Below are 17,825 nucleotides of genomic sequence, written 5' to 3'. Positions count from 1 at the left end.
TCAGTGAGTGCTCGCTCTTAACTGCTGAACCATCTCCAAGCCTGATCCTGTACTTGTTTTTACGAAGAGGTTTTCATGTACCAAATATTCTGAGGGTTTTTTATAAATACATACACATATTTTCTCCTATATGACTTTAATGCAAATATTTAAAGGCTATATAGATCTTTATTCTTATTAAGGATATCTGAATAATTTAATATTTTTTAGATCTCTCCAAATTCTGTTAATAACACAATTTGTTTTTTTTAAATACTTATATTTGTGTGTGTGTATGTTGTGTGCATGTGTATGTATCTATGCATGCCTATGGGCTATGGAGGCTAGAAGAGGATATTAGATCCTAGAACTGGAGTTACAAGTGTGTGATCTGCCTGATCTGGGTGCTGAGAACTGAACTTGAGTCCTCTGGAAGAGCAGTGCTTAGGGATAACCACTATATTCCTAGCCTCCATAATTTGTTTTTTAATAAGAATTATAAATATGGAAAAAAGATTTTTTTTAAAGAATGTGACAATATTTGTGAGGTTTAGATTAAAAATCTTAGTTTTGTTTCTGTTAATTATGTAACTTACTAACCCTTAGTTTCATAATATATAACAAACAAAGCTAGTTTAAATATAAAACTAGTATAAATAGTTTTTACTGGGCTATTCTGAAGATCATGAGGTTACAGAAATAACAGTAAGTCTCAATAGTTTACTCTATTTCCTTTCCCATCTGTCATATGCTTTTAACATCAAGTAAAAGAATATCCAAACCTTGGTGATTTAGACACATACAACATTGACTTCACATAAGAAGTTATAAGACACAGGTTTGTTTGCTGCCAAGTCAGGAATATGGAAGATCTCTTGATCTCATGGTCTTGCATTAACTTAACTCCATCATGTTCAACTGGGCAACTTCCTAAGGGAAAAGAAATTGGCTGAGGGTCAAACAAGACTTCTTATTAGCTTCTTACCTCAGGGAAAAGAATCTTAGCATCTTCTATCAATTCACTGACCAGTTATAGAAAATGGGTCTTATATCAGTTACTGGATTAAACCACGATTAGCTTAACCATTACTTGTCTCCTAGGTTTTAGCATAGTATAGCCTCAACAAAAATGTGTTAACAGATAAAGGGGGAGAATAGATCATGTGTGGGCAGTTAGGAAGAATTACTTGGGGATGGGAGATAACTCAGTAAGTAAAATGCTTGCTGTGCAAGCCCCCATGACCTCCAGCACATATGAGGAAGGAAAGAAAGAAGGTGGAGCATACCTTTAAACTCAGTATTGGGAAGACATCATCCTGCTGTACACACACATGCTCACATACATACTCATGTGCACACATACATACCCACTTTCACACATGCAGATGTGAATTTACACAAAAGGAAGCATTACTAGAAGGTAACTAAATCAGTGATGGGGTGAAGTGGGAAGCAAGAAGTTCAAGTTGAGAGTGATAGAGGAAGACACCAGAAGCCTTCCATTGACCTCTGTGCAAACTCCCACCACACACTATATATATATATAACTTAGGGAATTATAAAATATGTAAGAAAAAGCATTGTCTGGGAGAAGTAAAAGTAAAATAAATTTGTCAGAAGAATAGGTCAAGACTAAAAATACATCTGAATATAGAAAGAATAGAAAATTGTGAGAAGCTACTCAGCACAATACGGGACTTACATCAGCCCTTTCTAAGTAGATAAATCATTTATAGTCTTCATCTTGGATAAAATGTAAATAACTATGCTAGTGTCTTAGTCTTCATCATGGTGACCAAGTATTTGAGAGAAATAGTTCATGATTTCAGAGGACTTAGATCATGGTTGGCTGGCTCCATTACTTCGAGCCTCAGGCAAGGCTGAACGTCATGGTGGCAGAACTATGTGGAGAAGGAGGCTATATCATGGCAGACTGGAAGCAGGACATGAAGGCCTGAAGGATCAAGTCTAGTGTTCAAAGTCTCTGATGTGCTTCTTCCAGCTAGGCCCTATCAAAGTTCCTACCACCTCTCAAATTTGTGGTACCATCTGGGGACAGACGTTTAGTGCAGGAGCTTGGCTGGGACATTTAAGCCACATCAGCTAGGCTTTAGGAAAGTGATGAAATGTAGCTGTAATTATGTAGATTTTACTTTGCTTCTTTTGAATTCCAGTAGTAAAAGATGACCTAATTACTTTTCTGTTGCTGTGATAAAACATAATGACCGAGGCAACTTATTGAAGAAAAGGTATATCTGACTTATGGTTCCAGAGGGATAAGAACTCATGATAGCAGAGTAGAGGTAGCAGGAGACAGGCAGCCGGAGCAGCACATCTCAAACTGCAGAAAGAAAGCAGAGAATGCAAACTCAAATGGCCTAAGTTTTTACGTTCTGAAAACTATCCCCAGTGATATACTTCCTCCAGCAAGATCACAACTCCTGATCCTCCCCAAACAGGGCCACCAACTGAGGACCAAACATTCAGATGCCCAAGACAATTGGAGAAATTTATCATTCATACACCACAGTGTGGATACCAGGCATCATAGGGTTTCTATAGCTGTGATGAAACACCATGTCTATAAGCAACTTGGGGAAGAAAGGATTTCTTTTGTACTTGTACAGCACAGTCCATCATCCAGGAAATTCAGGACAGAAACTCAAAAGACCAGGAACCTGGAGGCAGGAATTAACATAGAGGCCATGGAATAATGCTGCTTGCTGGCTTGTTCCTCATGGCTTGCTCTTCCTGATTCCTTATAGCACCAAGGTCTACCAGCCCAGGAGCACACCACCCACAGTGAGATGGGCTCTACCACATTTATCATCAATCCAGTATAACTCAAACTAAATGAATTTTTAATTAATAATTAATTGGTAGTTTGACTGGATAAAACAGAGAGCCTCAGTAGGACTATGTATGTAGATACTATGTATCTTGTAGCACTAGGATACATATGAAAAGCTCTGGAGCTCTGTTTTCTTTTCTGTATAGACTGTCCAGTCTAAAAGAGCTTGTATGAACCTCTGTGCCTGGGGAGTTGGGTTTGGGCCTTCTTAGATGGCTTACCAGGTGAAGGTGTTGCCTGCCAAGCCTGATAACCTAAGTTTGATTCTCAGAACTCACATGGTGGAGAAGATGTACAAGTTGTCTGCTGACTACCACATTTGCACTGTGTCATGCACATGCCCTCTCCCTCAATAAAGTAAAAATAACTACACACACACACACACACACACACACACACACACACACACACACACACACACACGGAAAGGGAACAAAGATTTGTGCTGTATGCTGACCACAGAGTTTACAGATTAGCTGAGATCACTCAGTGGGAATAATTCCATTAAATACTTGAATGTATTTTCTGGAAGCTATCATGTTAACAGAAATGATGTTAACTGTGTCAGTTAAGAGAGCTACAGTTTAGGTTTTATTTTATAATAATCTTCCTTTTCTGGTTAATTTGTCATACTAGCTTCTTCAGGGTTTATATAAAGCATTCATAATCCCCATTACTTATACTTAAAAATAGCTTGGTGACACATACAATATCAAAGTAGCATATTGAAACATCTAGATTAATTTTTAATATGATTCTAGATAGGTTTTCTTCTCAGACATTTGAATTTATAGATACTTGAAAGATTGAACATTTATAAATATGGTTATAAATGATCATATCTTCTGTATGTGTCTAAATGACAAACTGCCACTTTTTATTTATGCATTTATTCTTCCTAAATTTTATTTATGAATTCATACAAGATATTTTATAGCACTGTGTTTTAAATCTCATCTTTCTCCTTCTCTTCATCCTGATTAATTTGAAAGTCATGTAATTTATAACTATACTGCTAACAACTACAAGTAAATAGTCATGTAGATTATTCATCATCACCAAAATATTTTTACTCATTTATTGAGTCATTCATTTTTCTTGTTTTGAGAAACTGTCTGTGTAGCTCTGGCTGTCTGGGAACTCACTATGGAGACCAGGCTAGCCTTGAACCACACAAATCCACCTGCCTTCACCTCCCAAGTACTGAGATTAAAGGTGAGCGCCACTACATCCAGCAGGAAAAGGCACTGTAGAAGTTTCAGTGATCCTGCTCCCGTTGCCTTCAGTGGTTAAAACCTGGCCACCAAGACTCTCTTGGAAGAACTGTTCAAAATTGGCACTATTCATGATTGCCATCTAAAGGGTGAGTGCAGTTGAAGGTGGACTTCAAAATCTCTTTCTTCTTCTCTTTCCTCCTTTCTTCCTTCCTTACTTGTTTGCTTTCTTGCTTTTTTCCTTCCTTCTGTCCATCCTTTCATTCTTTGAGACATGGTTCCCTAGCTGTTTTGGAATTCACTCTGTAGACCAGGCTGGCTTCAAATTTAGAGATCCACCTGCCTCTGCCTCCTGAGTGCTGGGATTAAAGGTGTGTGCCGTCACCACCTGGCTGCCACAAGCATTTTCACAGATGCCATGGTAGCAGAAAGACTGATTATATGTATTTAATTTAAATTAATATTTTATAGTAAATTAAAGTATATTGAAGGGTGAGTCTGAAAGATACTGAATAGAAGAAGGGCCTTTGGGGCATTTATGTACATATATCTTTAAGGAGTTATTATATTGTAGTCATATGTCTTAAAGAGGTCTCTCCAGCATGGAAGAAAAGATGTTTCTTGGAATGGAGCCTGCCATTTTTACCAAAGTAAGTGGCACACTTATATATTCTAAATGGTGCCTAAGAAGTGGCTGGCTGCCAGTGGCCCCTTCTATTACCTTTTTTCCTGCCTAGCTTTCTGTTTCTGATTCCTGAATCTTAGATCCCTTGGGTCATGTCCTTCTACCCTCTTTTCTCCCAGTGCTTCCACCCAAGAACTTTCTTAAACACATAGAATCTTTTCTCCCACAGTTATTCAAGTTTAGTTTTTTTCTACAATATATTGTGTCTTGAAAATGGTACGTGTGCTACCTTGACCCTTGCAATCTAACACTTGTGAATCCTGTCTTCCCACTCCATACAACCTATCATGTCAGCTGATTGCTTCTCTGACACAACCTTTAAAGGAATCAATGGGCTTAGCCTTGTTTCCATATTCAAAAAGTCAGAGACAGATCTTACAAGGTTACAAATTCAGCAGCTCAAAAATTTTCTAAATCCAAAGTTTTCCTTTTGTCTCCTTCATCATTGTTAATTCAGAAAAACATCAGACATCTTCCAGATTCTACTGAGAATGTGTAGTTACTTATAGTGCAAATTGACCTGAGGCCTCTGTGATGTGGTGGTGGCATGGATGGGAAAGAAGCTAGGCCTTGGATGGGGGCTTAAATGAAAAGTGAGTCAGCAGCTGCATCTGAAAGGCCAGGTCCAAATGTCACAGTTAAGGTCATTATGGTCCTGGGAGTCATTCTGTCCCAACTATAGAAATGGGGTTAGTTGTGGGTCCCAAAACCAGTGAATGCTTAACTTAATGAAATTGTTTATGCTTTATCTAGTCATATGAATGGTAAGTTTTTGAAAAGAATAGGTAAACAATGGACAAAGCTTGTGGCAGCTAGGCACACGCCTTTAATCAAGCACTCAGGAGGCAGAGGCAGGTGGATCATTTATGTGGTTGTTGAGGCTTGCCACTCAGGTTTTTATATATGTGAGACATGTACTTTATCAGATCAAATACACATATACTTGATGTTTAAAAAACAAAAAAGAAACAAAAAAAATAAACAAAAAAACCCCCAAACCAGGCCCAGGCAGTAGAGGCATACACCTGTAATCCCAGCACTCAGGAGGTAGAGACAGGAAGACCTCTGAGTTTGAGGTTATCTTGGTCTACAGAGTGAGTTTCAGACCAACCCACAGGGAGCTTGTAGCACACCCTTCAGGCTGTCCTGGGAGGGATAGCTTGGAGCTCCTGGAGGACAGCTAGAGTGGTGCACTCTGAGATCTGGTCCTTTCTAGCCCCTTGAGAGAGCCAGACAACTGCCATCAAGACACAGGACCTGTCTACACATGGGTGAGCCCCCAGAGAAGTCTGGCAAGAGCTCTCCCACCTGAGCCCACAGACAGAACAGAGCCACTGCAATCAGAACTCACTACCTGCCCAAGAAGAGAATAACATCCAGAAGCAATTTTCTTCCTGAGCCTATGGGCCCTCAGATCCACACCAGAGACAGGCTCTAGTCAGAGACAACAAGAGCACCTAAATCACAAACAACAAGATGCCAAAATGAAAGTGAAAGAACCTAAGCAATGGAAACCAAGACAACTCGGCAACATCAGAACCCAGCTCTCCCACCATAGCAAGTACTGCATTGCCAAACACACCAGAAAAATAAGACTTGGACTTGAAATCATACTTTGTGATGATGATGGAGATCTTGGAGAAGTGCGTAAATAACTCCCTTAAAAAATTACAGGAGAACCAGGGGAAATCACTCAAAGAACTACAGGAAAACACAACCAAACAGATGATGGAATTGAAAATGGAAATAGAAACAATAAAGAAAACGCAAAAAAAGACAACCCTGGAGATGGAAAACCAAAAAAAAAAAAAAAAAAAAAAAAAAAAAAAAAAAGAAATCAGGAGTCACAGATGCAAGCATCACCAATGGACTACAAGAGATGGAAGAGAGGCTCTCAGGAACCAAAGACAACATAGAAAATATAGACAAACCACCTTCCTCTATGCAATGGATAAACAGACTGAGAAAGAAATTAGGGAATCAACACCCTTCACAATTACAAAGTATATCCTAACCAAGCAAGTGAAGGATCTGTATGACAAGAACTTCAAGACTCTGAAGAGGGAGGGAAATTGAAGAAGATCTCAGAAGATGAAAAGATCTCTCATGCTCATGGATTGGCAGGATCAACATCGTAAAAATGGCCATCTTGCCAAAAGTAATCTACAGATTTAATGCAATCTCCATCAAAATTCCAACTCAATCCTTCATAGAGTTGGGAAAAGCAATTTGCAAATTCATCTGGAATAACAAAATCCTAGAATATCAAAATCTATTCTCAAGAATAAAAACTTCTGGGGAAATTACCATCCCTGATCTCAAACTATATCACAAAGCAGTTGTGATAAAAAACTGCATGGTATTGGTACAGAGATAGGCAGGTAGATCTATGGAACAGAATTGAGGACCCAGAAATGAACTCTCACACCTATGATCACTTGATCTTTGACAAAGGAGCTAAAAATATTCAATGGAAAAAGGATAGCCTTTTCAACAAATGGTGTTGGTTCAACTGGCAGTCAGCATGTAGACAAATGCAAATCAATCCTTTTCTATCTTCTTGTACAAAGCTCAAGTCCAAGCGGATCAAAGACCTTCACATAAAGCCAAGTGCACTGAAACTATTAGAAGAGAAAATGGGGAAGAGCATAGAACACATAGGCACATGGGAAAAAATTCCTCAACAGAACATCAATGGTTTATACTCTAAGATCAAGAATCAACAAATGGGATCTCATGAAATTGCAAAGCTTCTGTAAGGCTGAGGACACTGTTAAGAAGACAAAAGGTAGAATACAGATTGGGAAAGGATCTTTACCAATTCTACATCTGATAGAGCACTAGTATCCAATATATACAAAGAACTCGGGAATCTAGACTATAGAGCGTCAAATAATCCTATTAAAAAATGGGGTACAGAGCTAAACAAAAAATTCTCAGCTGAGGAATATCAAATGGCTGAGAAGCACCTAAAGAAATGCTCAACATCCCTAGTCATCAGGGAAATGCAAATCAAAACAACCCTGAGATTCCACCTCACACTAGTTAGAATGGCTAAGATAAAAACCTCAGGTGACAGCAGATGCTGGCGAGGATGTGGAGAAAGAGGAACACTCCTCCTTCCAGTGTTGGTGGGGTTGTAAGCTGGCAGTTCCTCAGAAAACTGGACATAGTACTACCTGAAAACCCAGCTGTTCCACTACTGGGCATATACCCTAAAGATGCTCCAACATATAACAAGGACACATGCTCCACCATGTTTATAGCAGCCTTATTTATAATAGCCAGAAGCTGGAAAGAGCCCAGATGTCCATCAACAAATGAATGGATATAGAAAGTATGGTACATTTACACAGTGGAGTACTACTCAGTTATTAGAATCAATGACTTCATGAAATTTGTAGGCAAATGTATGGAACTAGAGACTATCATCCTGAGTGAGGTAACCCAGTCACAAAAGAACAGACATGGTATGTACTCACTGATAAGCGGATCCTAGCTCCAGAAAGCTCTGAATACCCAAGAAACAATTCACAGACATTATGAAGCTCAAAAAGAAGGAAGGCCAAAATGGGGGATGCCTCAGTCCTTTTTAGAAAAAAGAACAAAACTCATGGGAGAAAATGCAAGGTCAAATAGAGGAACAAGGATTGAAGAAAAGAACACTCAGAAGCTGCCTCACTTGGGGATCCAACACATATGCAGTCACCAAATCCAAGCACTATAGCTGATCCCAAAAAGTACCTACTGGCAGGAACCAGACAGAGACGCCCCCTCAGGGACTATGCTAGAGTCATATAGATGCACCTGAGCATGCTTGCAGCTAACCATTGGTCTGGACTTGGGGATCCCAATGAGGTTGCTAAAGAAATGACCTAAGGAGCTGAAAGGGGTTGCAACCTCATGGGAAGATAACAACATTATCAACTCCAAAACTCCCATGGAGTAAAACACCAACCTTTGTGCGCACTTTGAGAGACCTATTGATCCAGTTGCATATATAGCTGAAGATAGCAGTGTCTGGCATCAATGTGAGAAGAGACTTTTGTTCCAGAGAGGGCATGTTTTCCCAAGGTAGGGGATGCCAAGGCAATGGGGGTGGAGAGGGGGATCAGAAGGGAGTGCACCTTTGTGAAGGCAAATGAAGGGGGAGGGGAGTGGGGTGAGGTAAAGGGATAACATCTCAAATATAAATACAGAGTATCTAATAAAATATCAACTTTTTTAAGAGCAGAAAAATTGAACACAAAGTACATTTTGCAAATTCTGCCTTCCTATAGTGTAACACATTATTAACTTTCATTAATGCAGTACATTTCAATATCAAGACATTATTTTGTGCTAAAATCTTATGAAAGAAATGTGTATGGCTACAGTTTATATTACTGTTTATTTCATAGCAGGCTTTAATAAATGTATCTATTTTATCACAGTGTTCATTCAGCCCAATTAGGGTATCCTAAAAAGACCCCTGCACTGCCTATTTATCTGCCTGAACTCCTTGTCCCTGACACTGATATTATTGTTTTGTAAATTTACTTTCTGCAGAATATATCTTGTAGTTGAGATTGCACAGTATGTTAGTTCAGTCTGGCTTCTTAACATAGAAGAATGCTTTAGCAGTCTGTACATAGCTCATCAGTATCGCATTATTCCTGCAAGAACCTGATTCAGATGCATTCAGGCTTTATCATATCTTTTCATGGCTTAATAGGGAATTTCTTTTTTTTTTTCTGAGTAAGATTGTATTATATAAGTGTACTAGTTTGTCCATTAAAATTATCAGTTAAAGAATAACTTGGTTGCTACATTTTAGGGCACTTATAGTTAGATTTTGTTTTTGTTGTTACTGTTTTGTTTCTTTGTTGTTGGTTTGGTTTTAGCTATCCTGGGGATGGAATCTGGGCTTTTGGCAAACCTGTGTCACTGAGCTGTAGAACTAGCCTTCTGCAATTGTAAATTAACTCAGCTCCTCTGGAAGAGCAACAAGTGCTCTTATCCACTAGGTCGTCAGTCCAGCCCCTTGGAATACATTCTTAAATGAATGTGGTTATGTTCTACATCATTTTAATACACATTTCTCACTTTTTTGTTGATGATTTTTTTATTTGCTATTCTATTGTATATATATACTATGGAAATTATGTTTAAAAGATATTTGAGCAATTTTAAATGTTCAGAAAGCATCAAAAGCAACAAGGACAACATGCAACATCATCAACACATTTTTTTCCAAGAATTGTTTATGTTCAGTGCAGTGGTGGTTCAAGAAGTTTGGCAAGATGAGAGCCTTGAAGATAAGTAGTTCAGTGTTTGTCCATTGAAGTTGGTAACACTCATTTGAGAGCAATCACTTAAGCTGAATATCCCACAGTTGCACAAGAAGTTGCCAAATAACCTAATGTAGACTGTTAGTGGTCATTGGACCACTCAGCTGGTTTGGCATTTCAAACAAATTGGACCAGTTGAAAGTAGATGCCTCATGAAGTGACCAAAATTAAGAAAACCAAAAACTGTTTTGAGCTGTCATTATCTCTTATTCTATGCAACAAGAAACCAATTCTTGATCAGATTGCAAGATGTGACAGAAAGTGGGTTGTGTAAGATAGCTCACTAGTTGGACCAAAGAGTAGTCTTGTTGCATGTTCTATTTCACAAAAAAGGTCATGACCACTCTTGTGGTCTGCTTTTGATCTGAACCACTGCAGCTTTCTTCCTCTCTGCAAAACCACTGCATCTGAGGACTCTGCCAAGCAAATGAATGAGATGCACTGAAAACTGTAATGTCTGCAGCTGTTTTAAATCAACCAGTGGAGCCTAGTTCTTTACCAACAAAGCTCAACATTTCATGTGAATTTTCTCCTCTTTTCTTATATTTACTTGGGAGCCGCCAGCATCTTCTTCAAGCATCTCACAACTTTTTACAAAGAAAACACTTTCATAATCAGCAGGATGCAGAAACTTCTTTCCAAGAGGAGATTGTGGAATCCAGAAGCATGGATTTTTGTACTACAGCAATAAATTTAGTTTTTGAAAAAATATGTTGATTGTATTAGTTTCTAGGTTGATTAATAAAGATGTATGGAGCTTATTTCGGATTTAAAGGTCACAGTCCAAAACCACAACTCTTTAACACCAACCCAAATACTTTGATATTTTTTTATTTGTTGTTTTTCTGATTATGATTTTTCTTACTTTTTTTTTTTTTTTTTTTTTTTTTTTTTTGCCTATTTTCGTCCTTGAAATCTGTTCCAAGCTTGGAGGTACAGATCTTTCTGATTTATTCGCTGATGTATTCTCACAGACCTAGCACATAAGAGATGCTTAGTTGCTATTTATTAAATTAAAAAGTATATAAACAGTTTTGTATTGCAACAGTATTTTTTTTTAACATAACACCCTCAGTTTTAGATAATGGTATCAATTATAGATACAGTAAATCCTAGAATTTGGAGGGTAGTTTACTATTTGTTTTCCTTCAGTTTTTTGAGACAGGGTCTTGTTATATATCTCTGGCTTGCCTAGAATGCACCACATGGACCACTCTGTCCTTATATTCATGGTTAATTCTCCTGCCTTTGCTTTCCAAATAGTGGGATTAATGGGATGTGCAGCCACACTGGAACTTTTTTGAGACAGAATCTTGTGTAGCCCATGCTGCCCCAATCTTGTTCTGTAACCAAGAATGGCGTAGAACTTTTGGTCCTCTTACCTCCATCTCCTAAATAATAGGATTATAGATGTATACACCTCACATTTTTTTCTTTGTTTGAGACTGGGCCTCATATAGCCCTGACTGACCTCAGACTAGCTGTGTAGTTGAAGACAACCCTGAACTTTTGTTTGTACTTTTGACATTCTGAATTTTTGGAATGCTGAATTACAGGCCTGTACTACCAGGCAACTGAGTTACATTCTCAGCCAAAGAAATGTTTTAAAATAGTTATATTTCTTAGATTTCTTATTTAATAATAAGTTGAGACAAAAAAAAGAGAATAGATTGAGACAAAAACAAGTTTGACATTGTTGTTGACAAACTTGTCCTAGTTTCTATCTTAGTAACTGATTTATTACTATGAGAATGCATCACAACCAGGGCAGCTAAGAAAGGTAAGTATTTAATTGGGGCCTTTATTACAGATTTAGAGGGCCCATTATCATGGTGATAAGTAGTCAGGCTTGGCACTGAGACTAGCTGAGAGGTTTACACAGGTAGCAGATAGAGCTTTTGAAAACTCAAAGCCAAGGCCAGACCCAGCCTAGTTTCATCAAGACTGGTGGCCTGCCCACAGGTTGCTGGACACTTGGAAGAGCTGAAGGAGGGTTCTTACTCTTGAGCGCAGAGGTTAGTCCATATTCCCTCCCCACTGTCTATCCTGAGAGAGGCCACCCAGAACCCTTAGAGCACAGGAGCCTGAAAACAGACACTTCTAGCCCAAGGTCAGAGCCAGGCCAATTGCATCAGAACTGGGCACTTCCATCGGAACTCACAGCTTACCCAGAGAGCCAAACACTTAGGAATAATCTCCCTCTGGAGACCATGGCCCGACAGACCCATAGGAGAGACAAGCTCCAGTAAGAGATAACAAGATCGTCTAGCATCACCAGTAACAAGGTGGCAAGAGGCAAGCTTAAGAATCTAAGAAACGGAAACCAAGACAACCTGGCAACATCAGAACCCAGTTCTTCCACCACAGCAAATGGTGGATATCCCAACTCACCAGAAAAACAAGATTTAGACTTAAAATCATACTTCATGATGATGATGGAGATCCTCGAAAAGTTAATAACACACTTAAAGAAGTACTGGAGAAAAACAAACAAGTTGAAGCCCTTAAAGAGGAAACACACACACACCACAAAAATCACTTAAAGAGCTAAAGTCAAGTACAAACAAACAGGTAAAGGAACTGAAAACAGAAATAGAAACAATGAAGAAATCACAAAAGGAGACAGCCCTGAAGTTGGAAAACGTAGGAAATTCATTGGGAGTCGTAGATGCTAGCATCACCTACAGAATACTACAGATGGAGGAGAGAATCTCAGGAGCAGAAGATACCATAGAAATCATTGACACAGCAGAGAAAATGCAAAAAACAAAAAGCTTCTAACTCAAAACATCCAGGAAATCCAGGACACAATGAGAAGACCAAACCTAAGGATAATAGGTATAGAAGAGAGTGAAGACTCCCAACTAAAAGGCCCAGTAAATATCTTCAACAAAATTATAGAAGAAAACTTCCCTAACCTAAAGAAAGAGATGACCATGAACAAACAAGAAGCCTACAGAACTCCAAATAGATTGGACCAGAAAAGAAATTCTTCCCGACACTTAATAGTCAAAACAACAAATGTTTAAGAAAGAATACTAAAAGTTGTAAGGGAAAAAGAACAAGTAACATATAAAGGCAGACTGATCAGAATTACATCAGATTTCTCATCAGAGACTATGAAAACTAGAAGATCCTGGACTGATGTCATACAGACCCTAAAGGAACACAAATGCCAGCCCAGGTTACTATATTCAGCAAAATTCTCAATTTACCACAGATGGAGAAACCAAGATATTCCAGGACAAGTCCAAATTTACACAATATTTGTCCACAAATCCAGTCCTACAAAGGATAATAGATGGAAAATTCCATCACAAAGAGGAAAATTAAGAAACTAATCCTCTTGCAACAAACACCAAAGAAAAAAAGGACACAAGCACAACTCTACCTCTAGCAACAAAAATAGTAGTAAGCAACAATCACTATTCCTTAATATCTCTTGATATCAATGGACTCAATTCCCCAACAAAAAGAGATAGACTGTCAGACTAGGCATGTAAACAGGATCCAGCAATAAAACCAAGAGCTGGTTTTTTGAGGAAAATCAACAAGATTGATAAACCCTAGTTAACCAGACTAACTCGAGGGCAAAGAGAGAGTATCCAAATTAACAAAATTAGAAATGAAAGGATGAGACAAAACAACAGAAACAGGAAATTTAAGAAATCATCAGATCCTACTTCAAAAGCTTATACTTAACAAAACTGGAAAATCTAGAGGAAATGGACAATTTTCTAGATAGATACTAGGTACCAAAGTTAAATCAGGATCAGATAAACTATCTAAACATCCCCATAACCCCTAAAGAAATAGAAGCAGTCATTAAAAGCCTCCCAACCAAAACAAGCCCAGGACCTGATGGATTTAGTGCAGAATTTTATTAGACCTGCATAGAAGACCTAATACCAATACTCTCCAAACTATTCCACAAAATAGAAACAGAAGGAACACTACCCAACTCATTCTTTAAAGCCACAATTATGCGCATTCCTAAATCACACAGAGACCCTTCAAAGAAAAAGAGCTTTAGACCAGTTTCCTTCATGAACATTTGATATAAAAATTCTCAATAAAATTCTTGCAAACCGAATCCAAGAACACAGCAAAACAATCATTCACCATGACCAAGTAGTCTTCATCCCAGGGATTCAAGGATGGTTCTATATAAGGAAATCAATCAATGTCATCCACTATATAAACAAACCCAAAGAAACCACATGATCATCTCTTTAGATGCTGAGAAAGCATTTGACAAAATTCAACTCCTTCATGTTAAAAGTCTTGGAAAGGTCAGGAGTTCACGGCTCATTCTTAAACATAGTAAAAGCAATATTTAGCAAACCAGTAGCCGATATCAAACTAAATGGTGAGAAACTTGAAGCAATCCCACTAAACTCAGGGACTAGACATGGCTGCCCACTCTCTCCTTGCCTATTCAATATAGTACTGGAAGTACTAGCCAGAGCTATCAGACAGCAAAAAGAGGTCAAAGGGATACAAATTGGAAAGGAAGGAAGAAATAAAAATATCTATTTGCAAATGATATGATAGTATACTTAAGTGACCCCAAATATTCCACCAGAGAACTTTTACAGCTAATAAACACCTTCAACAAAGTGGCCAGATATAAAATTAACTCAAATCAGTAGCCTTCCTCTACTCAAAGGACAAACAGGCTGAGAAAGAAATTATAGAATCGACACCCTTAACAAGAGTCATAAAGAATATAAAATACCTTGGTGTGACCCTAACCAAGCAAGGGACAGATCTGTATTACAAGAACTTCAAGCCTCTGGAGAAGGAAATTGAAGAAGACCTCAGAAGATGGAAAGATTTCCCATGCCCTTTGATTGTAAGGATCAACATAGTAAAAATGGCCATCTTGCCTAAGGCAATATACAAATTCAATGCAATCCCCATCAAAATTCCAACTCAATTCTTCATAGAATTAGAAAGAGCAATTTGCACATTCATTTGGAATAATAAAAAACCCAGAATAGCAAAAACATCCTCAACAATAAAAAACTTGGGGGGGGGGCGAATGGGGGGTGTTGGGGTTGGAATTCCTGACCTCAAGCTCAGATCAATTGTGATAAAAACAAAACCAAAACCAAACTGCATGGTATTGGTACAGAGACAAGCAGGTACATCAATGGAATAGAATCAAAGACCCAGAAATGAACCCACACACCTATGGTCACTTGATCTTTGACAAAGGAGCTAAAAACATTCAATGGAAAAAGGATAGCCTCTTCAAGATATGGTGCTGGTTCTACTGGTAGTCAGCATGTCCAACAATGCAATTTGATCTTTTCTTATCTCCTTGTATAAAGCTCAAGTACAAGTGGATCAAAGATCTCTACATAAAACCGGGTACACTGAAACTAATAGAACAGAAAGTGGGGAAGAGCTTATGACTTATAGGCACATGGGGACATTTTCTGAACAGAACACCAATGACTTATGCTCTGAGATCAAAAATCAACAAATGGGATCTCATGAAATGCAAAGCTTCTGTAAGGCTGAGGACACTGTCAAAAGGACAAAACGGCAACCAACAGATTTGGAAAGGATCTTTACCAGTTCTACATCTGATAGAGCACTAGTAACCAATATATACAAAGAACTCAAGAAGTTAGACTCTAGAGAATCTAATAATTCTATTAAAAAATGAGGTACAGAGCTAAACAAAGAACTCTCAACTGAGGAATATCAAATGGCTGAGAAGCACCTAAAGAAATGCTCAACATCCCTAGTCATCAGGGAAATGCAAATCAAAACAACCCTGAGATTCCACCTCACACCAGTTAGAATGGCTAAGATAAAAAACTCAGGTGACAGCAGATGCTGGCGAGGATGTGGAGAAAGAGGAACACTCCTCCCTCCAGTGTTGGTGGGGTTGTAAAATGGTACAACCACTCTGGAAAATCAGTCTGGCAGTTCCTCAGAAAACTGGACATAGTACTACCTGAGGATCCAGCTATACCACTCCTGGGTATATACCCAAAAGAGCTCCAACATATAACAAGGACACATGCTCCAGCATGTTAATAACAGCCCTATTTATAATAGCCAGGAACTGGAAAGAACCCAGATGTCCTTCAACAGAGGAATGGATACAGAAATTGTGGTACATTTACACAATGGAGTACTATCAACTGTTAAAAACAATGAGTTAATGAAATTCCTAGGTAAATGGATGGAACTTAAAGATATCCAGAGTGAGGTAACCCCGACACAAAAGAACACTCATGGTATGTACTTACTTATAAGTGGATACTAGCCCAAAAAGCTTGGAATACTCAAGAAACCATCCACAGAATTTATGAAGCTCAAAGAGATGCAAGGCCAGAAAGTGGATGCCTCAGTCTTTCTTAGAAGGAAGAACAAAATGTTCATGGGAGGAAATAAAGGGACAAATAGAGGAGCAGTGATTGGAGAAAAGTTCATCCAGAGACTGCCTCACCTGGGGATCCACCCCATATGCAGCCACTAAACCCAAGCACTATTGCTGATGTCAAGAAGTACTTGATGGCGGGAACCAGATATGGATGCCTCCTCAGAGGCTCTGCCAGAGTCATACAGATACAGATGAGCATACTTCAGCTAACCATCAGACTGGACACGGGAACTCCAATGAAGATGCTAGAGAAAGGACTGAAAGGAGCTGAAAGGATTTGCAACCTCATGGGAAGAACAACATTACCAATGAACCAAACCCTCCAGAACTCCCAAGGACTAAAATACCAACCACTGAGCACATATGGAGAGACCCATGACTCTAGTTGTATATGTAACAGAGGATAGCAATGTCTGGCATCAATGTGAGAAGAGACCTTTGATCCAGTGAGGACACGTTTTTCCCAATGTAGGGGAATGCCAGGGCACTGAGATTGAGAGGGTGATAGGGACAGGGCTCACTTTCATAGAGACAAGTAGAGGGGGAGGGGGAATGGGAAGGGGAGTGATAACATTTGAAATGTAAATACAGAGAGTATCCAATAAAATAATTTATAAAAGAAAGAAACCTTAAAGCTCACTACCAGTAACACAACTTCTCCAACAGGAACATACCTTTTATTCTTCCAAACAGTTCATCAACTAGGGACTATGCATACAAATACAGGAGCCTGTGAAAGCCATCTCATTCAAACCTCCTCAGATTCTTATTTATGTACTGATGAGAATCAACAGATATGAGAGCGATAATTGCCTTCTTTAAATCGGATATTACATGTTCCTTATACTCTACATAAAACGTGAGTCATCTTGCCTATAACCTATAATTGTTATTATGATTTCAACCCTCTGACATGGTCAGATTAGACCAGCAGTTAGGTTCACTGTGGTTTCTAATGAAGCTAGGGAAATTCTTCCCAGTATACACTTTCTAAAAGACTATGTTGATTAAGAGAAACCCTAACCTATCACAGAGCAATTATCAGAGAGCCTTGTCTTTGTTCTCTGTTGTATCGTTCCCTGTTGCTTATTCTGGGTTTTATTTGCTTTTTCAGTATATAGTGCAGTATCTGCAGCTTCAAAGTACTCAACAAATATTTGTACTAATGAGTAAACAAGTCATAGTTGGCTGGTTGATTGTGTTTATTATTCACTCATCTGTTTCTGTACTGAGTGTTGAGTTTATATTGACAGTAACTGTTATTCCTAACCCTATGTGTATGTAAATATTATGCCATCAGCCAAAGCCAAGCATATATAAGTTGTGGTGAAGACTATGAAGGAAATAAACAAGAAAGTTAATG

At 38.5% G+C, this 17,825-nt stretch overlaps 1 protein-coding gene across 4 annotated transcripts in view; it reads left to right on the top strand.

The window, feature by feature from the left end:
* ZFYVE9 (zinc finger FYVE-type containing 9) overlaps nt 1-17,825 on the top strand; it is a 132,373-nt gene that overhangs the window by 56,486 nt on the left and 58,062 nt on the right. The window lies entirely within an intron of this gene.

The sequence above is a fragment of the Micromys minutus genome (genome assembly GCF_963924665.1).
Source record: "Micromys minutus genome assembly, chromosome: 9".
In the NCBI taxonomy this organism is placed as follows: domain Eukaryota; kingdom Metazoa; phylum Chordata; class Mammalia; order Rodentia; family Muridae; genus Micromys; species Micromys minutus.
This window is presented reverse-complemented; position numbering and strand designations above follow the sequence as displayed.